Raw genomic sequence first — 27078 nt, 5'->3', positions numbered from 1 at the left:
CAGTACTGAGATACCTGCATGTAATGACTACAGATAAACATTAAAGGAATGTTCTTCAAAGGAAGAAACAAGTAACATCATAAACTACACTTATATTTAAGCTTTTCCTCCCAGGGATTTTACTTTTCTACAATCATTGCTTTCAACCATGCTCTATTGAGTATCTTTTGCATCCCTTAATGATACCTTGGGTGAATTCCAAAGCTTTCTTGTTTCTTCTGATTGCTAAAACTCAGTTCAATCTAGTTAATGTTATGCATGGTGGAGTGTTGAGGAGTAATGCATACTGATGTTTGCCGCTTACTTTGAATTACATCCAAAAAATAAGATGAATTGATAAATGATACAGGGATAAATAGAAGGTTAGACATGAGATGAAGCAAACATAGCATCAAGGTGGTGAGTATATGGGTGTTTAATGTGTCATTCTCTCAGTTTTTCTGTTTGTTTAAAAATATTCAAAATAAAGTGTTAGGAAAAAAGGCCATTTCCTCCACCTCTCCCCCACCTCTCCCCCAAACCCCCATTTATTCTCAATTTAAAACATCAACTTCAAACTCAATTTAAGTACTATCTCTTTCCGTCTCCCAGGGGCAGTTGACCCAGGGAACTGTGACTTCATGAACTTTTGAGATGTGGGGAGCAAGTGAACCCAGAACTTCCTGACTGGAAGATTTCAAAATAGGCCTGGTGGGCTCCATTACCCTTGTAGTCAAGTTATGGTTAAGTAGTCAAATATGGAATTCATAGTGAAAGGGGACAGGCCCCAGAGTCCATTCTTGGCTCTAAGTGAAATGGGAAGCAAGTGGAACTGTAGACCTGACCATGCCAAGCCTCTGGAAGGCTGGGCTCTTGATTTAAATGGGAAATAATGCTGAAGGGATTAAACCCATCTGCACCCATGCATCAGAAACACTTCATAAAAATCCAACCTCAAATAAAAATACAGTCCTGTCAAAAAATAAATTTCCAGGGACATAATCCTTTGGCTAGTTTCTCTTTATCTTCTCTGATGAACATGATTTTCTTCTTTTCTATTATTCTATTTTCCATATGAAAAAACAGAGTTCTGGAATTTGAAATGTATACTGATTAAATAACACACTTAAGGTTATTTTCCAAGACTGGCCCTTTCAATATGATGAAGTAGGGAAGTGTCTCGGAGGGGTAAGTCTTGAGCTTCTTTTCTTTTGTCTGGAGTCAATGTGCACCTCTGCCCTTTTCTACAAACTTAGCTCACTTCTGCCTTTAAAGTGGAATGTGCTTTGCCCTCTCTCTTTAGGCTGGTCTTCCCCAAACGCTGGCCCTCTGTTGCCCCTCTTCCTCCTATGCCCAGCATCCTCATCCTTGCGTTTCCCGTCTGGCGATATCCCTTAGGGAACCAGCCATCTGGTCAGGGTCTTCACGGGACAGTACTAGTGACTGGGCTTTTACTCTACTGCATTGTCGCTTTACAGGGACCTTCAGTGCAAGGTGGTACTGATGGCGATTGTCACACTTCTTGTCACAGTCCCTAATGGTTTGTAAAACAGTCATTAAAATTTAGTGAATATGTCATTGTGAAGGTTCACTTTGTGTCAATTTGGCTAGACTATGGTGCTCAGTTGTTTGATCAAACATTCGTCTAAATGTTGCTGTGAAGGTATTTCGTAGCTGTGATTAACATTTCTAATCAGTTGACTTTAAGTAAAGGAAGTTACCCTTGATAATGTAGGTGGGCCTCATCCAATCAGTTGAAGGTCTTAAGGGCAACACTGAGGTTTCCTAGAGAAGAAACAATTCTGCCTCAAAACTGGAACATAGAAACCCTGCCAGAATTTCCAGTCTGTTGGCCTGCTGTATAGATTTCAGACTTGCCAATTCCCACAGTTGTATGAACCAATTAAATATTTTCCTGTCTCCCTTTTCCTTTTTCTCCTCAATAATGCTTTTAGAGTAGTGAAATATGTGGCTGGATTTAAAGTTGAGCAAATCTTGTGAGACTACTGTTAACCCAAGTTACAGGAGACTGAGACACAGATTAGAATGCCGGTATGTAATTTATAATGAGAATTCTGGGGATTGGGTTTTTCTGCTGGTAAATGAATTCTGTCTGGATGGAAGCTCCTGAAGAAACCCTTATGTGAAAAGAAGGCTGCTCCTAGGCAAGGAAACAGAGAGAGGGGAGGTGGCAAGATGATTTTAATAACTGCTATCATCAGATTTGATAGCTAGATGCAACCATCTTCATCACAGGTATATACCAGCTGTGGGGTCTTGTTGGCTATGTTCGTAGGACAGGGCACCTTTTCTCTCTCAACACTGTTGAATGGACATTGCCAACTTCGACCCTGACTTATCTTTTTTGGTTCTGTGTTTACATGATGACTATCTGTTTCTGTGGATATCGCATTTCCTTTAGCTATTGGCAATCCTGTTACAACCAAGATTCTCTTCTTATTTTATGATCTATTTTTTAAAGTATGATGTGTTAATTTCATAACTTGAAATCTCAGAGTTCTGATAGCACCTTCCTGTAGAGTTGCTCTGAGTGTCCCATGTTTTGTCAGCTCGATGAGTCAGCTTGTCACCCAAAAACAAAGCAGCTTTGCTACCTCACTTAAGCCTATTATTCTGAAATGATCTACTTCTGGAAAATACTGTTCCAGAGCTTCCCTGTGCAACCAGACTGAAGCTAATCTCCAGCTGAGACCACATTCGGGCTCAATTCCCCCACCTCCCATTCTATTCTGTTTCTTTCAACCCCCTTCTCTTAACAACATTCTGCCAAAAAAATCGCTTAACACAAGAACTCCTATTTCAGACCCTGCTTCTCAAAATGGGAACTTTAAGATATTTAAGTAAATTAATTTACATATAGATTGGGACTAGTTAACATATCTTCAAATTGCATGCTTATTCCTTTAGAAATTCTTTGAATTACTACTGGTTGAATACTGTTTGAGTTACTACTGGTTGTTCACCATCATACATAGAGTGGAGGGTTCAATGCCTCTGATTTTTTTTTTTTTTGGTTTCCTAGTGCATATAAAAGTCATGTTTATACTATATTGTAGCTTATTCAGTGTATAAGAGCTATATACCTTAAAACAATGTACATACTTTAAAATACTTTACTGCTAAGAAAATGCTAGCTATCATCTACTGCTGCTGCTAAATGGCTCAGTCATGTCCGACTCTTCGCGACCCCATGGACTGCAGACCACCAGGCTCCTCCGTCCATGGGATTTTCCAGGCAAGAGTACTGGAGTGGGTTGTCATTGCCTTCTCCGAGCCATCATCTGAGCCTTCAGCAAGTCAGTCTTTTTGCTGGTGAAGGATCTTGCCTCAATGTGGATGACTGCTGATTGATCATTGTGGGTGGTTGCTGAAGGTTGGGATGACTGTGGCAACTTCTTAAAGTAAGACAACAATGAAGTTTGCTGCATCAATTGCGATGTCTCTGATTTTAAAGGCTAATGGTCAGAGGTGGCTGATTTTACCCAGACCAAGAAACTGAGGACCTTCTTCTTTTCCTCTTTAGGTTGTCTGCCTCTGTCTATCCCTGCCATTTCTCCTCTTCGTGGCTATTGTCATTGTAACATTCTTTCTTGGAGTTTCTCCCATTTTGCCATAACATCATTTTGTCCTTTACCTGTGACTTAGCCTCCAAAGCTAATAATCATTGATGGCAAGTGGAGGGACATGGCCAGAATTACTGTGGGGAAATACCCTAGTTCCAGCACACCCAGATTTTTACTCAGATGTAATGTGACTTATTTGGAGAAGGTGATGGCAACCCACTCCAGTACTCTTGCCTGGAAAATCCCATGGACGGAGGAGCCTGGTAAACTGCAGTCCATGGGGTCAGGAAGAGTCAGACACGACTGAGTGACTTCACTTTCACTTCTCACTTTCATGCATTGGAGAAGGAAATGGCAACCCACTCCAGTGTTCTTGCCTGGAGAATCCCAGGGATGGGGGAGCCTAGTGGGCTGCTGTCTATGGGGTCACACAGAGTCAGACATGACTAAAGTGACTTAGCAGCAGCAGCAGCAATGTGACCTATTAGCCATTTGTCAGAGTGGTTTCAAAGAAGCAGTGCCTCACCTATGCCAGAACCTTGCAAAACACTCTGGATATCTCTTAGTGAATGAGCAGATGTAGAGGTGCCTACAGCTACCCTGATATAGCTGAAACCTATTTTTTTCTTCTTGAACTGAAGTGAAAGTCGCTCAGTTGTGTCTGACTCTTTGTGACCCCATGGACTATACAGTCATGGAATTCTCCAGGCCAGAATACTGGAGTGGGTAGCCTTTCCCCTTCTCCAGGGTATCTTCCCAAACCAGGGATCGAACCCAGGTCTCCCACATTGCAGGTAGATTCTTTACCAGCTAAGCCCTAAGGGAAGCTGAAAAATACTGGAGTGGGTAGTCTATCCCTTCTCCAGCAGATCTTCCCGACCCAGAAACCGAACCAGGGTCTCCTGCATTGCAAACGGATTCTTTACCAACTGAGCTATTTTTTGTTCTTAAGAGTTTCCAATCCTTATCATTCTTTGCTCTGACTTTAGCTGACTTGGACTACATCAAGGTAATGCAAATTGCAAAGGGCCATTAGTGGGCCATAAACGCAGGGTAAACCCCTGTGCTGGGGAGATGTCACTCTGGTTCCATGGTGTGTCTCATGCTTTGGTTATTGGACTGCCAAGTATAGGTGGAGCAGGACTGACATCTGCTCATGCAGTGTGATCCCTTGGTACTGGCCTGTGGCAACACTTCTCCAAAGCATATTCCAACAGATTACCTTACCGGCCCATCAAGAGAAAGAAGCCCTCCATTACTTGATGGATAGCTCTGCTGCCTTGTTCTTAGGTGCTAGCCTCCCTTGCTATTAAAGATTTTGCACAAGAAATCTTTAAAATGGTCAGTCCTTGGTCTACAGAGGTGTGTCTGAGCAGGTTAGTCACTGCTCCATGATACTGACTTAAGACTCTACATGTCTTTGATACATAGCTGGAAGGAAATAGCAGGCAAGATTTTTCTGGTTTAACCCCACCTCCACCTCCAGCTCAAGGATTCTTGATTTGTCCCTACCCCAGCGACAGAGGATAAGATGGTTGGATGGCATCATAGATTCAATGGACATGAGTTTGAGCAAACTCTGGGAGATGGTGAAGGATAGGGAAGCCTGGCGTGCTGCAGTCCATGGGTCGCAAAGAGTCAGATACTACTGAGTGACTGAATAGCAACGTCTCTATAGACAGTCATTCAAATCTCAGCATGGTCTTGCACAGAACTCAGTGAAAGACAAGCTTCTTTCACCACTCTTTAATTTAGGTGTTAAAGACCTCAGGTGTATTTCTGAAAAGAATTCCCTGGTCAGTATCCTCAGGATAGTTAGCATCAGCTGGTGAGAAAACAGGGCTGCCCTCCTGGGGTAGGTAGTGTGTGATTTTGGAATGCTGTATGAAAGGCCCGGCTATGAATGTTCTAGTGTTTCACTGGCATTTAGATAAACCAAAATATGCATTTTTCGCTCACTGTCACATCAAGGGATTCATTTAAGAAAACTTCTAGGGGGAAAGGGTTGGTTGAGGATCAGTTCAGTTCAGTCGCTCAGTCATGTCCGACTCTTTGCAACCCCATGAATTGCAGCATGCCAGGCCTCCCTGTCCATCACCAACTCCCGGAATCCACCCCATGTCCATTGTGTCGGTGATGCCATCCAACCATCTCATCCTCTGTCATCCCCTTCTCCTCCTGCCCTCAATCTTTCCCAGCATCAGGGTCTTTTCCAAATGAGTCAGCTCTTCACATCAGGTGGCCAAAGTACTGGAGTTTCAGCTTCAACATCAGTCCCTCAAATGAACACCCAGGACTGATCTCCTTTAGGATGGACAGGCGGGATCTCCTTGCAGTCCATGGGACTCTCAAGAGTCTTCTCCAACACCACAGTTCAAAAGCATCAATTCTTTGGTGCTCAGCTTTCTTTATAGTCCAACTCTTACATCCCTACATGACTACTGGAAAAACCATAGCCTTGACTAGATGGACCTTTGTTGACAAAGTAATGTCTCTGCTTTTTAATATACTGTCTAGGTTGGCCATAACTTTCCTTCCAAAAGTAATGTCTCTGCTTTTTAATATACTGTCTAGGTTGGCCATAACTTTCCTTCCAAGGAGTTAGGGTCTTTTAATTTCATGGCTGCAATCACCATCTGCAGTGATTTTGGAGCCTAGAAAAATAAAGTCAATCACTGTTTCCCCATCTATTTGCCATGAAGTGATGGGGCCAGATGCCATGATCTTCATTTTCTGAATGTTGAGCTTTAAGCCAACTTTTTCACTCTCCACTTACACTTTCATCAAGAGGCTCTTTAGTTCTTCACTTTCTGCCATAAGGGGGGTGGTGTCATCTGCATATCTGAGGTTATTGATATTTCTCCCGGCAATCTTGATTCCAGCTTGTGCTTCCTCCAGCCCAGTGTTTCTCATGATGTACTCTGCATATAAGGTAAATAAGCAGGGTGATAATATATAGCCTTGACATATTCCTTTTCCTATTTGGAACCAGTCTGTTGTTCCATGTCCAGTTCTAACTGTTGCTTCCTGACCTGCATACAGGTTTCTCAAGAGGCAGGTCAGGTGGTCTGGGATTCCCATCTCTTTCAGAATTTTCCACAGTTTATTGTGATCCACACAGTCAAAGGCTTTGGCATAGTCAATAAAGCAGAAATAGATGTTTTCCTGGAACTCTCTTGCTTTTTCCATGATCCAGTGGATGTTGGCAACTTGATCTCTGGTTCCTCTGCCTTTTCTAAAACCAGCTTGAACATCTGGAAGTTCATGGTTCACGTATTGCTGAAGCCTGGCTTGGAGAATTTTGAGTGTTACTTTACTTGTATGTGAGATGAGTGCAATTATGCAGTAGTTTGAGCATTCTTTGGCATTGCCTTTCTTTGGGATTGGAATGAAAACTGACCTTTTCCAGTCCTGTGGCCACTGGTGAGTTTTCCAAATTTGCTGACATATTGAGTGCAGCACTTTCCCAGCATCATCTTTTAGGATTTGGAATAGCTCAACTGGAATTCCATCACCTCCACTAGCTTTGTTTGTAGTGATGCTTTCTAAGGCCCACCTGACTTCACATTCCAGGATGTCCGGTTCTAGGTGAGTGTGAGTGATCACACCTTCGTGATTATCTGGGTCGTAAAAATCTTTTTTGTACAGTTCTTCTGTGTATTCTTGCCACCTTTTCTTAATATCTTCTGCTTCTGTTAGGTCCCTACCATTTCTGTCCTTTATTGAGCCGATTTTCGCATAAAATGTTCCCTTGGTATCTCTAATTTTCTTGAAGAGATTTCTAGTCTTTCCCATTCTATATGGTTGAGGATAGAGTTTGCTAAACCCCTTTCTTAATTTCACTGAGCTGCTTAATTTCTCACTTGCTGCAACAGTTTTTTCATCTGCACATGTGGTTGTGAGGAATACTTGCCAGAAAACACTGGATTTCCATTCCTCCCCTCACCCACCAAATCTTGATTGCTGAGATTTTCTGCTTTGCCTCATATCATGCTCCCACATTTAAAACTAATACAGAGGTCTTTCTTTCAGAGAAAATTGATGTCTTGTTACTACCTCAGGAAAAGTATATGGACACAAGGGGCATAGAAAATGAGAGGGGATGAGAAGGAGACTGTGGGAACCATTGAAAGACCAGAGGAAGGGTAGAAAGTTGGTAGTAAATATATCTTTAAGTGAAGTTTTTCTCTTGGAGGAAAGAAACTACAGACTTGACCAAGCAAGTAGAACACAGTGGCCTTTGGAACTAGATGGATGAGGTCTGAAGCGTGTCTTCCTATCTAATGTCGGCATTGGGACCCACCACTGAGCTTCTCTCAGCCTGAGTGACTTTCTCCGTAAATCAGAAACAATAATATGTTGATTATTGTTTAATAACAATATTATTGTTTAATAATAATAATACTCATATTTGTGAGGTCTACCTCACAAGGGAGGGAGTGTGTGCAACCTTCTAGGGAGGCAAGAAGCTCTCAGCAAGTACTTGCTACCTTCTCTTTCCTTAACTCATAAGCCTTGCTGAAACAAGAAGAATGCAGTTTTTTCAATGGGCAAACGAAGGAGCATAAATTTCACTTTAGCAGATTTGAATTGAAAATTTGAATTTTCCCTAAGTTCTTAGAAACTTCCTATTTGTCTTTCACATACTTTTTCAGTCTCAGAGCGATTTGACTTTATGAGATTCAGCATTGTATTTTTATGGTTATTAAGAATAATTGTATTTCATGTATTCTTGTTATATGTACTGCTACATGTTACTTTTTTATTCCAGAGGACATTATTTATTCACAGCTTTGCTGAAATATAATTAACATATAACACTGTGTAAGTTTAAGGTATACAATGTGATGCCTTGGTATACGTATATACTATTACATGATCATCACATCCATCACCTTGAAGTCAAGTGAAAGTGTTAGTCGCTAAGTCGTGTCTGACTCTTCTCAACTCCATGGACTACTGGTGGGCTATGGCTCCTCTGTCCATGGAATTCTTCAGGTAAGAATACTGGAGTGGTTTGCCATTCCCTTCTCCAGGGGATCTTCCTGACCCAGGGATTGAACCCAGGTCTCCTGCATTGCAGGCAGGTTCTTTACTGTCTGAGCTGCCAGGGAAGCCATCCATCCCCTTACATTTTCACAATTTTTTTTTTTTTTTTTGCACTCAGGACTTTTAAAATATACTCTCTTAACTTTCAACTACACAATACAGTATTGTTAAGTATAGTCACCATGCTGTACTTTACATTCCCAGAATTTATTCATCTTATAATTGGAAATTTGTACCCTTTGACCATATTCACCCACTTCCCCACCACCACCACTGTGCACCTCTGGTGACCACCAAGCTGTTCTCTGAATCTATGAGCTCGGTTTTTGTAGATTCCACATGTAAATGAGATGATACAGTATTTGTCTTTCCATGTTTAGCAGTCAGTACAGGGTTTAAGATAAAAAACCTTTATCCTTCACTTGCTAGTTAGGAGGCCCGCAGCAAGGCACTGATCTTTCTAAGTCTATATCTTCATGTGTAAAATAGTGAGAAGAATCTTGTTTACTTCATTGAATTATTGTTGTAAAAGTTAATTATATATGAAAGCATTTAGAGTACCCTGTTGACATTAAGCTCTTAAGGATATGTTGGCTACCATTACTCTTATTTTTTTAATTGAGATATAACTGACTTATAACATTGTGTAAGTTTAAGATGTACAATGTGTTGATTTAATAATTTATATATTGCAATATGATTACCACCATCACATTAGGTAACACCTCTATCTCATCACATAGTTATAATCTATTTCTTTTTTTGTGGTGAAAACAATTAGGATCAAGTCTGTAAGCAGTTTTATAGTTTATAATACAATATTGCTGACTATAATCACTATGCTGTGCATTAGCTCTCCAGAACTTATTTATCTACTAGTTGTAAGCTTGTACCCTTAAACATTTCCCCAATTCCTCTACCCCCAAGCCTCCAGTAACCACCATTCTACTCTCTGTTTTTATGAGTTTCACTTTTTTAATTCCACATATAAGTGATATCATACAGTATTTGATTTTTTCTGTTTGACTTATTTCATTTAACATAATGCCCTCAAGTTCCAAATATGTTGTCACAAATGGCAAGATTTCCTTCTTTCTCATGGCGGAATAAGATTCCATTTTGTAAATATATATATTAATATATGTAAATATTTGTATGCATTGCACGTCTTTGTCCATTCATCCATTCACAATTTCTTTTATCCATTCATCCATTACTAGACACTTAGGTTGTTTCTAAAGCTTAGCTATTGTGAGTAATGCTGTGATAAATATGAGGGTACAGATATCTTTTCAGTATCCTGTTTTCATTTCTTTTGTATTTATACCCCCAAATGGAATTGTTGAATCATATAGCAACTCTTTTAAAAAATTTTTAAGGAAGCTCTGTACCATTTTCCACTGTGGCTGTACCAATTTACATTCTCACCAACAGTGCACAAGGATTCCCTTTTTTCCACATCCTCACCAACATTTGTTATCTCATATCAATCTTGATGATAGCCATTCTAACAGGTGTGGAGTAGTATCTCACTGTGTTTTGATTTGCCATTTCCCTGATAATTAGTGATGTTGCACATGTATCTGTCGGCCACTTGGATGTCTTCTTTGGAAAAATGTTTACTTAGTTCCTCTGACCATTTAAAAAATGGATTGTCCGTTTTGTTGTTGTTGTTATTGAATTGTATGAATTCTTTATAAACTTTAGATACTAACCCATTATCCCGTATGTGATTTTACAAATATTTTCTCTCATTCTGTAGGTTTCCTTTTCATTTTGTTGAGCGAAGCTTTTGCTGTGCAGAAGCTTTTTATGTTGACATAGTCCCATTGGTTGATTATTTGCTTTTGTTAGTTGTGCTTTTGGTGTCATATCCAAAAATCATGGCTAAGACCAATGTCAGGGAGATATTTTCCTATGTTTTCTTCTAGGATTTTTATGGTATCAGGCCTGTTCAAGTCTTTAATCTGTTTCAAGATAATTTTTGTGAAAAAATGAAAAAGGGGCCCAATTTTATTTTTCTGCATGTGGTTATAGTTTTCCGACACCATTTACTATAGAGGTAAGTTTTTCCCCATTCTTGGCTCCCTTGTCAAATATTAGTTGACCTGATATGTGGGGGGTTATTTCTGGGCTTTCTATTTTGTTTCTGTGCTTGTTTTTATGCCAATAACATACTGTTTTGATGGAGGTGCTAGTGGTAAAGAACCTGTATGCGAATCCAGGAGACATAAGAAACTAGGGTTCGATCCTTGGGTCAGGAAGATCCCCTGGAGGAGGGCATGACCACCCACTCCAGTAGCTTTGCCTGGAGAATCTCATGGACAGTGGAGCCTGGCAGACTATAGTCACAGGGTCGCACAGAGTTGGACATGACTTAGTACACACAGTATACTTTGAAATCAGAAGTGTAGTACCTCCAGCTTGCCTCTTCTCTCTTTTGGTTATTTAGTCTTTTTGTGGTTCCATACAAATTTGGGAGTTGTTTTTCTATTTCTGTGAAAAATGCCATTGGAATTTTTATAGAGATTGCATTGATTCTATAGATGGCTTTGAGCAGTATGGACATTTTAACAATATGAATTCTTCTGATCCATGAACATACAATTGTAACCAGGAAGGGTTAATTTTAAATTTACACGGGTTCTGCTTCTGTGACTTTAACCCTTTTTTGTTATAATAAACATACATAATGGCCTCCCTGAGGGAGATAAGCTGAGCAGCCCACCTCTGAAGGACTGTAAGGAACTGAAACTAACACCTTCCCCTGTCTGAGGCTTGCCATTCTAGGCGACCTTTGCAAGGATTGAGTAGTATTTTTACTTGGTTTCCTCACCTCCCCCCACCCCCCATCTCTGATCCATAAAAGAATCTGGCAACTAGGCCTTGACAAAATGGTTTTTTTTTTTTTTTAACTTTACAATATTGTATTGGTTTTGCCATATATCAACATGAATCCGCCACAGGTATACACGTGTTTCCCATCCTGAACCCTCCTCCCTCCCCGTACCATATTTTGAGGTTCTAGCTTGCTATCTTCTTCGTCAGCTCTATTCCTTGCCTCAACCCCTCAGGTTCATTGGCCTGTCCTGTGGCAAGCAGAGTGAGCTTGAACTCGGTAACAGAATAACACTCATCAAATTCCTATAGTCTTCCTTGTACAGGTCTTTCACTTGCTTGATCAAATTTATTCCTAAATATTTTGCTGTTTCTGAGGCTGTTGTGAATGGGATAGTTTTCTTTATTTCTTTTTCAAATGTTTTTTATTGTTAGTATATAGAAAAACAACTCAATTCTATTTGTTGATTTTATATCCTGCAAATTTACTTAATCTGTTGATTAGTTCCACCAGCTTTTCAGTTGAGTTTTTAGGATTTTCTATATATTAGATTATATCATCTGCAAATAATAATTTTACTTCTTATATTCTAATTTGGATGTCTTTTTCTCTTGCCTAATTACTCTACCTGGGACTTCCAGTACTATGTTGAAAAAGAGTTGTGAGAGTGGGCACCTACTCAAGGTGTCCTGACCTTAGACGAGAAGCTTTCAGTCTTTCATCATTGAGTATGATGTTAGCTGTGGACTTGTCATATGGCCTTTATTATACTGAGGTATGTTCCTTCTATACCTAATTTTTTGAAGTTATCATTCTTCTTGAACTTTCCATTCTGTGTTTGTTTTTCTTTTAAGCAAACTGAAATTGTGTCTATTTGACTGAGGCAGAATTGGAGACATCTAAAAGTTGCTGGAACTTCATTCACCAAAGCTATTAAGGACTCACTGGGTGTGAAGATGATTTTGGACCCCTGCAGAAGTAAGCAGAAGCTCAGAGAGAGAATTATGCTTTAGGGAAGTTCCTTTATAAGATCCAGATCTTTGTCCTCCCTCAGGCCAATCATCTTGCTTTGTCCCTCCTGGTTAATTTGTCTCAGGATCCTCCCTTGGGGTGCGGACGCACACCTTAGCCAAGATGTATCTCAAAGTGAAGACTTCTGGGGAGGAGCAGGACTTGATATGGCCTGGAATTAACCTCTGACTTAAAAAAAAATTTTTTTTAATTGAAGGATAATTGCTTTATAGAATTTTATTGTTTTCTTTAAACCTCAACATGAATCAGCCATAGGTATACACATATCCCCTCCCTTTTGAACCTCCCTCCCATCTCCCTCACCATCCCACCCCTCTAGGTTGATACAGAGCCCCTGTTTGAGTTTCCTGAGTCATACAGCAAATTCCCATTGGCTAACTGTTTCACATATGGTAATGTAAGTTTCCATGTTACTCTTTTCATACATCTCACCCTCTCCTCCCCTCTCCCCATGTCTGTAAGTCTATTTTCTATGTCTGTTTCTCCATTGCTGTCCTGTAATAAATTCTTCAGTACCATTTTTCTTGATTCCATATACATGCGTTAGAATAGGATATTTATCTTTCTCTTTCTTACTTACCTCATTTAATTAACCCTTTCTGCGCATGTATAGTGTCTCCCTTGTCCGAAAAGAAAGGGGAGGGGTATCCCTTAATCCTTTACTCAGACAGGGTTTTGCCTCTCCTTGTCCTTGCCATGATTATTTCCTTGAAGTGTTTACAAGAGACAGAGACTGGCTATTTACCCTGTTTCTGTTGTTACTTCCATTTCAGAGAGCAAACAGGAGGCTGGTTGTAAATTCCTTAACTGGAGCCCACCTACCTCTTGCCTCAGGAAATGCAAAGAGGAGGCTGGCTGATTGTAAAAGTCCAACCTGAAGCTCTGATTGTAAAGTCCAACCTGGAGCCCTGAATGTAAAAGTCCAACCTGGAGCCCATCTATCTCCTACCTCAAAGGGGCTATTTTTTTAGGTCTTCGGCTGGGTGGGACATTTTAATCTTTAGGTTGCATACAGTTGCATCACCTTCACATACGTGAAGTGAAAGTCTCTCATTCCTGTCCAACTCTTTGTGAGCCCATGGACTATACAGTCCATGGAATTCTCCAGGCCAGAATACTGGAGTGGGTAGCCTTTCTCTTCTCCAGGAGACCTTCACATAAAGTGAAAGAACATTAAAGTGAAGTCGCTCAGTAGAGTCCGACTCTTTACGACCCCATGGACTGTAGCCTACCAGGCTCCTCCCTCCATGAGATTCTCCAGACAAGAGTACTGGAGTGGGTTGCCATTTCCTTCTCCAGGGGATCTTCCCGACCCAGGGATCGAACCTGGGTCTCATTCCAGGCAGACACTTTAACCTCTGAGCTGGCAGGGAAGCCCATCACATAGAGAAGGCTTAAATGGGGGTCGTTTCCATGAATTTCTTTTTTAATATGGAGTCATACACATTCATTCATACAGAAGAGGAGAAGGGGATGACAGAGGACGAGATGGTTGAATGGCATCATTGACTCAATGGACATGGGTTTGAGCAAGCTCAGGGAGATGGTGAAGGACAGGGAAGCCTGGGGTACTGCGGTGCATGGGGTTGCAAAGAGTCGGACAAGACTAAGTGACTAAACAACAACACACATTCATCTTGGTGTATGACTTCCAGAGCGTCCTGGTGACTGAGTACCCATATTATGGTTCTGGACATAGAGCTGAGCTTTAGTCTAAATGCTAAAAACAACAGCCAGCACCCTTTGCATGAAACTCAAAACTAGAGCCTCATTTCCTGAAATAGAATAGCATTCTAGCTTACCCATCTGCCAATTGTAACACACAATTTGTAGTTAAAGTTAAAATTTGAATTGCTCAGCAACTGTGCCTAAGGGCCTCTGAGACTCTCTGGCAGCCTGAGAGCAGCTTGCTCAGGTCCAGCATCTTTATTTAATGTTAGCATATAATTGAACTACAAGAAGTTAGAGTATTGAGGCAACAGAATGTTCCTTTCAGGTTTTTTGTTTGTTTGTTTGTTTGTTTTCATATATTTTCATTTCAGACAGGGTGGCTCCCTAGGTGCTACAATAGGAAGGGACAAGAAAATATCTACTAGTTATTCTTCATTTCCTCATCTCTGCTCAAATCTAGTTTCACATTTTGATTCAAAAGAAGACTATCACAAGAAGTTGTGCTCTTCAACTCCATCATGTAGGTGATTCTGAAATTGCAGAAATTGGGAGAATGTCCAAACCTAACCCATTGCATTTGAGGGCTGAAAAACAGATAGCAATGATATGGCCACCGATATCTAGTAGGTCTTATTGACAGAAGTCTCTGGTCTCTTAATCAAAGAACTGCAACAGAAGTTGACTGGAAAGGTCTTCTTCTTTTAATGGTGGTGGGAGAGGCTCTGAGTTAGGTAGCTGCTCTGGTGTGACTGAGTTTGCCTCATTAAGATGTTCTACTGTGAAGGCGCCCTTCAATTTAATGCTATTGGCAGGTTTTGGGGAAGTTACCCAAACTTCTCCACAGTGATGGAGAATGTCCGAGTATGACATGATGGGCTCATGGTCTGATGTAAACTGTATTTCAATATTCATTTGCTGTTTTCTATCTGTGTGAACCTGGGAGCATTAACTCTCTGAATCTTGAATTTTTCATCTGCCAAACAGGATGTATTAGTCAGGGTTCTCTAAAGAAACAGAACCAACAATGTGTGGAGAGAGAGAAAGAGAGCGAGGTGTATTTTAAGGAATTAGCTTACATGATTATGGGCTTCCCTGGTGGCTCAGATGGTAAAGAATCTACCTGCAATGTAGGAAACTTAGGTTCAATCCCTGGGTCGGGAAGATACTCTGGAGAAGGGAATGGCTAGCCACTCCAGTATTCTTGCCTGGGAAATCCCATGGACAGAGGAGCCTGGCAGGCTACAATCCATGGGGTCGAAAAGATTTGGACACAACTGAACAACTAACACTTTCACTTTTACATGATTGTGGAACCTTGATAAGTTCAAAATCGGTGGAGTAGGCCAACAGGCTGGAGACCTGGGAAACAGTCGCAGTTCAAGTCCAAAAAGTGTCTACTGGCAGAATTCCTTCTTGCTCAGAGAAAGTCAGCCTTTGTTCTATTCAGGCCTTCTACTGTTTGGATGAGGCCCACCCTCATTATGGAAGGCAATTTGCCCTGCTCAAAGTCGACCAATTTAAATGTTAATGTTATTCAAAAGAAATCATCACAGAGACATACAGCATAATGTTTGAATATCTGGGCGCTGTGATCCAGTCAAATTGACATAAAATTGGCCATCACATGGGGGTAATTCCACTTAAATTTAGGACTGTTTAAAGACTTAATGAGATAATGTATGTAAAGTCAAAAGAAGTTGACCTTTCCACAAGTGGTGGCTGCAATTGCTGTTATTACTGTTTTCCTGACTGAGCTGCTAGTAGCCAAAAAAACAAGATCAAAATTGGTATAAACTTCCTGGAGGGAAACTTGACAATATGTACTAAAAACCTTCAAAGATTTGTTCTTCAAAGTATGCTTCTATAATTAGAATTGTATCCAAAGGACATAATTCAGGATGAGAATTAAGTCTAGTTTTGGGTCTGCTCATAGAAGTGATATTTATAATACAAAAAATTGGAAACAATCTAAATGTCTAACAATATGAGATTTGATTAATCATAAATCAGGATATAGGTCACACAGTGGAGTATTAAGCAACACTTTACAACAGTGTTGTGCAAGACTTTTTTTTTAATGGAAAATGATATAATGACAAGTTTAAAAAGGACCAAAATAGATATGTACAATCTGAACCTGTGATAATATTAAAAATATATGCATAAAGGTCATTTTTCAAAATGTAAAGGATAATTATTTCTAAGTGATGATGTTAAGGGTGATATTTTATGTTATTTTGTAGATCTGAATTTTCTGTTTTTTTTTAAAGATGAGTATGTCACAAAGGTTATTTTTAAGCAGTTTTGTACCAGGTTTCCTATGGTAGATATGAGACTGGTCAGAGAGAATTTGGCCAGGTGGTGCTACTCTGAAAGAGGAGGCCTGCAATAAAAGATCAACCTGGAAAGAAAGCCAGCTCTAGCACGATCCTTCCCTGGAAGAAAGATGGCAGTCTTTTCTTGATCTCTTGGAAAACTTTTGTAAGCAGGGTCACCCCAGAGGGCTTTTGAGGAGTCCAATAGTACCAAGACTAGGGGTGAGGTAAGCAAGGCACCAAGGATACAAGATGTTAGGTGGCACACGCTGTCAGGTGCTGATCCTGTTCTTGCACAGTGAAGAAGTTCTAGCATCTTCTTTAGCAGATGCCTGAGTAATGTTGCCTTATATTCTGTACCCTGGGTCCCTCACTTGCCTCACTCTTGTCTCTGTCCTGGTGTCAACAAATAACTCCTAACTGATTCCTCCCACAGAAATATTAACCAAGTTGCAGCTGGAGTGAAGGAAATGTATCACCAAGCTCAATAGGTAGATGAATCTTTGAGAAATGAGTCCTTCTTTCTCTACTTCTGATCAATCTATGGTATGTTACTAATAGTAAAAAATTGACTACCATTTATTTTTGTAATTGGCATGGATATTTTTTGGAGTTTGTGGTGTTGGGGGGAAAACAATAAACTACTTTACAGTAACACATGTTGGCTATTTGCTATGGTCTTATTAAATTACTCCTAGAATAACTTATTTATCTTACAGGGCCAGGAAATACCAGACATTAAGATAAAGACAACTTTTAAAATTAAGAATCTAATCTAGGTAAAGGAAATTAGCTATAACCTCAGTGATGATTACAGATTTCTTTCAACAGATAGAAGTCAGAAATGGTACCCCTTGAGGTCACAAAAAATCAACTGTATAAAGAGCACAGATGTGGAATCTTGGTAATGTTAGTGTGAAAAGGTTCAATCAAAAATTCTCTTAAATTTGAAGATACTAAAATGTTTCAACTTAATGTATTTGCCTAAATCCATTGCACAATTGTACATTAAAAAAAATAATTCTTGATTGAAGGATAATTGTTTTTCAATATTGTGTTGGTTTCTGCCATACATCAACATGAATCAGCCATAGGTATACATATGTCCCCTCCCTTTTGAACCTCCCTCTCACCTCCTACCACTTCCCACCCCTCTGCTGCTGCTGCTGCTAAGTCGCTTCAGTCCTGACTCTGTGTGACCCCATAGACGGAAGCCCACCAGGCTCCCCCGTCCCTGGGATTCTCCAGGCAAGAACACTGGAGTGGGTTGCCATTTCCTTCTCCAATGCATGAAAGTGAAAAGTGAAAGGGAAGTCTCTCAGTCGTGTCCAACTCTTAGCGACCCCATGAACTACAGCCTACCAGGCTCCTCCATCCGTGGGATTTCCAGGCAAGAGTACTGGAGTGGGGTGCCATTACCTTCTCCTCCCACCCCTCTAGGTTGTTACAGAGACCCATTTTGAGTTCCCTGAGTCATACAGCAAATTCCCATTGACTATGTATTTTATATATGGTAGTGTATATGTTCCCATGCTACTTTCTCCATTCGTCCCACCATCTCCTTCCTCCCCCCTGCCTGTGTCCATAAGTCCCACAATCTTCCATCTGCAAGCTGAAGACCTGGGAAAGCTGGTGGTATGGTTCACTTTGAATCTGAAGGTTCGAGAACCAATGGTGTAAGTCTCAGTCTGAATATAGACTGGGACATATTCTAATGTCCCAGCTCAGCAATCAGGCAGAGCAAGGGTGAGTTTTCACCTGCTTTTGTCTTTTATTCAGGTCCTTGCAAGATTGGATAATTAATGCCCACCCACACTGGAATGAAATTATGTTTTACTGAGACCGTTGATTCAAATGCTAATCTCATCCAGAAACACCTTCACAAAAATACCTAGGAATAATGTTTAGCTAAATATTTGGGCACCCCATGATCCAGTCAAGCTGACACATAAAATTAATAATCACAGTCACATAGCTCATGTCCCTGTTTTGTGTCTAATTATTGCCAAATTCTTCCATCCACTCACAGAATCTTGTAACCACAGGCTGCTCCTTCACAGAAAGGGATTTTTAATTTTAATATCTCAAGATACTTAAAAGTCTTCATGGTTAGTTTTAAATACTTTAAACTTGACAGAATCTTACATTTTCCATCTTTCTCAACATAACTCTTACAGACGGAAAAGAAATCTGGAATAATTTCTTAAGGCTTTGCCCCTAGTTTTAAGGACATTATATCCACACGTTTGGACATTTAAGAGAACTTTAAGATTCACTGTACTTTTAAGTTTAATATATTATGTTTATCAGAATTAATTAAGTACTGAGAAGGTTTTATTTGTTAAATATTTAAAGGGCTTAAAAAGTAAACTGAATTATCCAATTTATAAAGGTACTGAGTTACATGGGACCAACATTCAGTCAAAAGCATTTGTGTAAGTGATCATTAAACTTTACTAGATTTATAAATAGAATAGTAAGATTTGTAGATTGAATTCAAAAGCTTGAGGAAAAAACTAGGTTTGGAGTTTGCAGCTTTAATAAATAGAGCATTTAGGTTAAACTCCTTCATTTAATAGTAAATAATTTTCTGCAAAAAAACCAAAATCTCATTATAGCTTTAAAAACAAAAATAAACAAACATCCTGCTTCAGCACCGCACCGCGCGTGCGTGCTAAGTTACTTCAGTCGTGTCTGACTCTGCGACCCCATGGATTGTAGCTCACCAGGCTCCTCTGTCCATGGGATTCTCCAGGCAAGAATACTGGAGTGGGTTGCCCTTTGCTTCTCCAGGGCATCTTCCCGACCTAGAGACTGAACCCAAGCCTCTTACGTCTCTTGCATTGGCAGGAGGGTTCTTTACCACTAGTGCCACCTGGGAAGTCTGCATTGCACAGTGAAAGTGAAAGAAAATGAAGTCGCTCAGTCGTGTCCAACTCTTTTCGACCCCGTGAACTATAGCCCACCAGGCTCCTCCGTCCATGGGATTCTCCAGGCAAGACTACTGGAGTGGGTTGCCATTTCCTTCTCCAGGGGATCTTCCCAACCCAGGGATCGAACCCAGGTCTCCCGCATTGCAGGCAGATGCTTTAACCTCTGAGCCCGATAGCTCGTAATCTACTCTGTCTTGGGAAACCAGATAATCAGGATTTTGAGAATACTGCTCCAGTCAGTATCTGAGGAGCTCCTCAATAGGGAAAGAGCATGAATTTTAGTGCACATAAAAGATGTAGTATATTTAGAACAGAACAATTATCAGGGATGTTTGTTTAAAAAAAAAAATCAGATCCTAGGCCTCTTACCTGTGACTTGAGGTCAGATTTGAGGGGTCTGGAATTTTTAACACAGTGCTTTTCAAAGGGTGGTTCATGAACCAGCATCATCAGCTTTACTTATATTAAGATATTTCTTTGCAGGCCGCAAAAGCAAAAATAGACAGGGTGGGACTATATCAAACTAAAAAGCTTCTGTACAGCAAAGGAAAAAATCAGCAGTGTGAAAAGGCACTATTTGGAATGGGAGAAAATATTTGCAAACCATCTATCTGATAAAGGGTTAATCTCCCAAATAATGAGATAGTGGAGGACAGAGGAGCCTGGAGTGCTGCAATCTATGAAGTCACAAAGAGTCAGACAGGACTTAGCGACTGAACAGCAAGAGCAGTCACCAATCGTCGGGGAGGTATAAATCTAAACCACAAAGAGATATCACCACATACTTGTCAAGATGGTTATTATCAAAAAACAGCAGATAACAAGTGTTGGTGAGGCGTGGACAAATTGAAACACTTGCACACTGTTAGTGGGAATGCAAAATGCTGTAGCTGCTATGGAGGAACCTGTGCAGATTCCTCCAAAAATTAAAAATAGAACTACCATATGATCTAGCAATCCCACTTCTGGGTGCTTATCCCAAAGAATTGAAATCAGGATTTCAAAGAGATATTAGCACTCCTATGTTCTTTGCAACACTATTCACAACAGTCAAGAGGTTGAAACAACCTAAAAGCTCATCAACAGATATGTGGAAAAAGAAAATGTAGTCTATACATACAAAGGAACACTATTCAGCTTTAAAAGGGAAGGAAATTCTGCAATATGAGACAACCTTGAGGACATTAGGTTAAGTGAAATAAACCAGTCATAGAAAGTCAACTACGACATGATGCCACTTATATGAATATCTAAAACAGTCGAATTCATAGAGTCAAAGAGTAGAATGGTGGTTGCCAGGGGTTGGGGAGAAGAAGAAATGGGAGTTACTAATCAATGGACATAAAATTTCAATCAAGCCACATCTATTCCCTGAAATTCCTCTATAACAATTCAGTTTTGCTATACTTATGATTTTCAATCATTAAGCAGCCCTTAAGAGCTAGAGGAGCCACTGGTGGCTCAGATGGTAAAGAATACACCTGCAATGCAGGAGACCCACGTTTGATCCCTAGGTTGGGAAGATCCCCTGGAGAAGGACATGGCTACCCACTCCAGTATTCTTGCCTGGGAACTCCCATGGGCAGAGGAGCCTGGCGGGCTACAGTCCATGGGGTCACAAAGAGTCAGACCCAACTGAGCGACTAACTTTCACTTTCAAGAGCTAGAGTGTCTCAAAATTCTTTGGAATTTTAAGTGCTTTATGAAATTAAAAAAAAGAGTTTAGTGTTTAATCAGGTTCATGGAATTCTGCATATGTTATCTCCCTGACTTGATGACTTAATAGCACAGCCTGGCATATTAAAGGCTCTGAGAATTCCTGAAGTAAGCAAATATGTTTCATTTAACTCTTTGGTTCCCATATGAATTTGAAAATAGATAGCCCATTCTTTTGATTTCAAAGACAAGCTTACTGATTGTTTCTGCCCTAAAGGAAAGTTAAACTAAGGCATTTATCTATTTATTTGATACCTATTTATTATCCCAAAGACAAGACTAGACATACAAAGGGAAACAAAATAAGACTCTGCCTTTGGGGAGCTATTAATCATTTTACCAATGACTTCAAATGTTGATTCATTTTTCATTTTAAATTTGGAGAAACCTCAGTTTTGTTTAGGAATCTTGGTGCAGTTATAACGCGAGGTCAGTTTCCATTTAAATGGTTGGAAAAAATGCAGGACTGTCAGGGTGTGACTGTTGCTGATTACATTTTCCATGTGTTCTGTGAAAGGGGTTTTGAAATTTGAAAATCAGATATCCTTTATCTTGGACCTTATGGGTACCATTCCCCAAACCCCAGGGTACTTTGGGACTGATGTGGCCCAGCACCAACCTCCTAGGATTTGTTGAGGGGCTAAAGTAGGCCAGTATTACTTCCTAGGTTACTTTTACCAACCTCTCATGATACCCTGGGGCTTCTGTGGCCTATCCCTACTTCCAAGGGTACTTTGTAGGCTGTCAAATGATCTTCCAGGAGCCTGTCCAATCTAAGAGTCAGTAAAGTATTAGAGTTGTTGCTACTTAGAACCATTGCTTTTGTTTGAGTGGGCATAGGCTCTTTGGGGACCTTTCAGAGCTTCCCGTACATTTCAAATCTTCGTTTTATCTCACCGCTTGCCTGCCATGATCAGGAATGTGTGATGTAACTTGATATGAAATAAGAACTGCTTGTCTCCTTAGGGGTGTTTTTAGGTACTACCTTTGATGAAAACAGGGAAAGGTCTGGGCGCTCTCTCAGCAGCTCTTTAGCTTTTGTGACTGCAGCAATGCCATTGGTGCCCCATCTGTATTTCTTCCATACTCACCTCTACATGCTGAAGGCTGCTTACTGTGAAAATCCATGATTCTGCAAGAGGGCTTTTTTTTTTCACTTTGATTGGGGGAACATGCTCAGCTCTCACATATACTAAGCATAAAGTGCCTGACAGTTAATGCTTCTGGAAGCAATCTTCAACCAGTGATAGTGGAAAGTTAGTGAATAAATACCCCAGCTTTCTCATCCTTAGTTGGGATAACTCTGAGAATCTACAGTACAACAACCCAAAAGGACCTGAATTCTGTCCATAATGGTATAGTGAACTTGGAAGTGGATCCTTCCCTCCCTGAGTATTGAGATGAGACTCTAGCCCTAGCTGACATCTTGATTGCCGCCTCATAGGACACTCTGTGGCGCTAGTGGCAAACCCTCCTGCCAATGCAAGAGACGTAAGAGACCTGGGTTTGATCCCTGAGTCAGAAAGATCCCTTGGAGAAGGGCATGGCAACCCACTCCAATATTCTTGCCTGGAGAATCCTATGGACAGTGGAGCCTGGTGGGATACAGTTCATAGGGTCGCACAGAGTTGGACACGATCGAAGCAACTTAGCATGCACAGGGCACTCTAAGGCAGAGGACCCAGCTAAGCTAAGCTCAGATTCCTAATCTACAGAAGCTATGAAATAATAAATGCGTGTTGTTTTAAGCCCCAAATATATGTGGTAATTTATTATGCAGCAATAGATAACTAATATACTTGTGTGTACATGGCTCAGACGGTAAAGCGTCTGCCTGCAAGGCGGGAGACCCTGGTTCGATTCCTGGGTCTGGAAGATCCCCTGGAGAAGGAAACAGCAATCCACTCCAGCACTCTTGCCTGGAAAATCCCATGGATGGAAGAGCCTCATAGGCTACACAGTCCATGGGGTCGCAAAGAGTCGGGCATGACTTCATTTTCACTTTCACATGCTAAGTCACTTCAGTCATGTCCGACTCTCTGCGACCCTATGGACTGTAGCCTGCCAGGCTCCTCTGCCCATGGGTTTCTCCAGACAAGGATACTGGAGTGGGTTGCCATGCCCTTCTCCAGGGCATCTTCCCGACCCAGGGATCGAACCCACGCATCCAGCACCTCCTGCATTGGTGGGTTGGTTCTTTACCACTAGCGCCGCCTGGTGTAAAAATGAGCAATAGTTAAGCATTTGAACTTTTAAAAATTCATTCTGTATTAGGAAAAATATTTGGGATGTAGAAGGAAAATTCAGGCTCTAACAGGGTCAATGTCACCCTGAGTATTGAATCAAATTGACCATGATACTGATGGATTATGCTTAAATTTCAGGCTTGAGCTCCCACTGTTCTCAAAAGAAAAGGAACATATCTTCTCTTTGAAAGTAAGATTCTTTATATAAAAATGACCAAGATTCTTTATATAAAAATAGCCACTCATAGATTAGCTTTTAAGTATATTTTCTACCAATGATCTTAAGTCATCCCTAAGCTTATGCAAGTCTCTTAGCAACAGAAGATGATCCCAAATGAGAAAGCATACTGAGCCAACTCCCCTGCAAGCTTCTGAGCCGACAAAGATGGGATTTAAAACTTTATTTTAAAAAATCTTTTAAATGAATTCATCTTGAGAAAATGGAGCAGCATGTATAAATCCATTAACTGTTTGAATAAGTTCAGTTGTTTCAAGGTTACACCTTCTGTGTCTAGTATAAATATATTTTAAAAATCCACACGGGAAAATGTGAAAAATATTTTCTTTGGGATCAACATGTCTGCTGCCAGAGAAGTCACATTTCTTGTAAAACAATATAACATAATGGATGGTGATGGAGTGAGGCCAGCTGGTTTTAAATATCAAGCTGACAGTGGAATGTGATATTTAGAAGACAGTCACAGCACAACATACAAGAAGACACAGAAATCTATTGGTTGACAGCTTAGTAAAATGCGGTGTGTTCTCCAAAGGATTATTTCATCCTCAGAAATAGCTACCTTTCACATAGCTTCACTTTATGCCTAGCATATTCTGTCTGTTTTGGGTGAATTCCACAGAATCATCTCAGAGATAAAATTGCTTCATGACTGGGTCTTTTTGCCCCTTTATTCTCTAGCCTAGATATTTCTGAGTATCTGAGTGGAGGTACATAAGATAATCCACTGGGGTATAGGGAAAAAAAGTATTAGAACTTTTCCTTTAAAAAATAAGAAAGAAATTAAGCTTTATTAACAGTTGATATTCAGACTGGCACTGATGCCTTCACTCTGCATAGAAAGCTATTTTATGTCAGGCTCAGTGTCCATGATTTCCTGACAGAAAAGTGGGATCCCCTAATGCAGACAGATTGACTGAGGTCCCTTCACCTTTGTTCGTTATATTCCAGGGTATTGAAGTTACCATGAGACTAATTAAGCGGATTTGACTGCTATGTTTTCTTGCCAAGTAGTAGCTACAGTGAGTGATCTTGAAAATCTTTTCTACCACACACAAGTTCATTGGCTATCCCAAAGCAAAATGTGAAAAAGAGGTATTGAACTTATTTTTGTTCTTTTTCTTTCCAGTTTCTTAACGTGGAAACTTAGATTATTTATTTGACACTCTTCTTTAATAATAGAAGAATTTAATGTTTACATTTCTCCCTCATTATAGATATCTGTGGACAACACATAGGTCGGTTTTGTTTTTTTAATCCAGTTGGCCGATTGCCTTTTAACTGATGTATGGACCATTTTAGCTGCATCTCACAAATTTTGTTATGCTGTATTTTCATTTTTTGTTCAGTTCAAAATATTTTATAGTTTCTCTTGGGACTTCCTCTTTCACCCATGGATTATGTACAAGTGTGTTAATTTCTAAGAGTTTGGGGATTTTTGAGATGTTGTTCTATAATTAATCTCTAGCTTAATTCCATTATTGTCAAAGAACATACTTTGGATCATTTTAATTCTTCCAAGGTTTATTTTAATACCCAGGATATAGTCTATATTAGTGAACATTCTATGTGCACTTAAAAAAATTGAGCACTTTGCTGTTAAGTGAATTTTTCTATAAATAAATATCAATTAGATCCAGGTGATTGGTAGTTTTGTTTGGTTCTTTTATATCCTTGCTGAATTTCTTATACTTGTTCCCTTAAGTACTGAGAGAGGAGTGAATTTTTCCATCTGTTTTGTGAATTTATCCATTTCCTCTTTCAGTTTGATCAGATTTTTACTTCATTTAGTTTGAAGCTCTGTTTGGTGCATAAACATTTAGAACTCTTATGTCTTTTAGAGAATTGAGCCTTTTACATTATCTAAAGTCATTTTTTAAAAAAACTTAAATTTATTTATGTTAATTAGAGGCTAATTACTTTACAATATTGTATTGGTTTTGCCATACATCAACATGAATTCTTTTAATCCCTAGTAATTTTGCTTGCCTTTAAATCTACTTTACCTGATATTAATATAGAACTTCTATACCATGAATAAATAAAATATAAAATATTATATTTTCTATAGAAAGTATATTTTCTAAAAATATAAAAATTTTTAAAGTATTATTTTATTCCATCATCTTAAATTTCTCTTTCATGTATGTTATACAATGTATATAATACTTAAGTACACAGTGGTTGTACAATGTATGTAAAATATAAATAATATATACTACTGCCTGCAGATATATTATTTAAAAGTTTGGAGATCATTTTCCTAAACTTGCATAATCCAAAGTGTACTGTAATTTGCACTGTTTTCACAGAGAACAGTTATTATGATGAATGTAAATGATAATAAAGGTTCTCATAGACTTAAAAGGATAGGAAATGCTGTATTAAGCAGAACTGAACATATTTCTTTGCTCCATGACTTCTTGGAGCCTTTAGGGTGCCAATATGTATGATTACTCACCAAGAGGGGTATGGTATGCAGTATTCCCCAAGCTCTGGGTCTTGGAAGAGATTTGTTAGCTTTACTTTGTTATCAGTCTGTGTGCCTCACAGTAGTCAGACTTATGGTAAAAATGTCACATTTGGCTTTTTGTGTTTGTAATGTCTTGCTAGCATCAAGTTACCAGTATGTTTTTCTTCATCCTAAGTAAAGAGCAGCATCACTTTATTTTCCCAAAAGAAGTGAAATTGTATTGGGCAATTAATCAAATTCTGACCAGCCTGGAAATATGAAATAATTTTCTTAAATTAATCTATAATAAATCTAAAATAGTACCCAAATATTCACTATATTTTGGTCTAACTAAATAGCGAGATCTCTCTCTCTCCACACACACACGCACCCCCACACACACATATGTGTGTGGATTCTCATGCAGGCTAAAGTTTGAGAACCACTGTGCTACTATAATTTAAATTTTTTTTGGATTGGAACCTGTAGTGATAAATGCATTTAAAACAGTATCCCACTACCATCCATATTACATTCTCTCTATTTATATGACTGCAACCAAATTTCCATGAAACAATAGTAACCCTGAATATACACTGTGATGTTTTCTAACCTGTACCATCTCACTCCATTTCATTAAAAAATATGAATCATAACTCCTTAAATTAATTTTACAATCCACTAATGTGCTATGACTGCAGTATGAAGAACACTGATCTCATGTCCTGTCCTGTGCTATAGAGGCTGGGATATTAAAATCTATGTTCTGAAGACTCCCTTGCAAAGTGTGACACTGAAAAACAGGCTAAAAAATGTATTCGAAATTTAGAAGTAGATAAAAGGATGACTACATATCTTTGCAAAGTCATACTGGGATATTGGCAATATACTTATTGCCTGAAGGTCAATTCTTTTTAAAATTAATTTATTTAATTTATTTACTTATTTATTACTAATTCTTTAGGTCAGTGGTTCTCAAACTTTCATGAAGCATCAGAATGCCCTGGAGGGCTTTTAAACCCAT

This window comes from Bubalus kerabau, chromosome X, assembly GCF_029407905.1.
Source record: "Bubalus kerabau isolate K-KA32 ecotype Philippines breed swamp buffalo chromosome X, PCC_UOA_SB_1v2, whole genome shotgun sequence".
Taxonomy (NCBI): domain Eukaryota; kingdom Metazoa; phylum Chordata; class Mammalia; order Artiodactyla; family Bovidae; genus Bubalus; species Bubalus kerabau.
Note: the sequence above shows the minus strand (reverse complement) of the source record.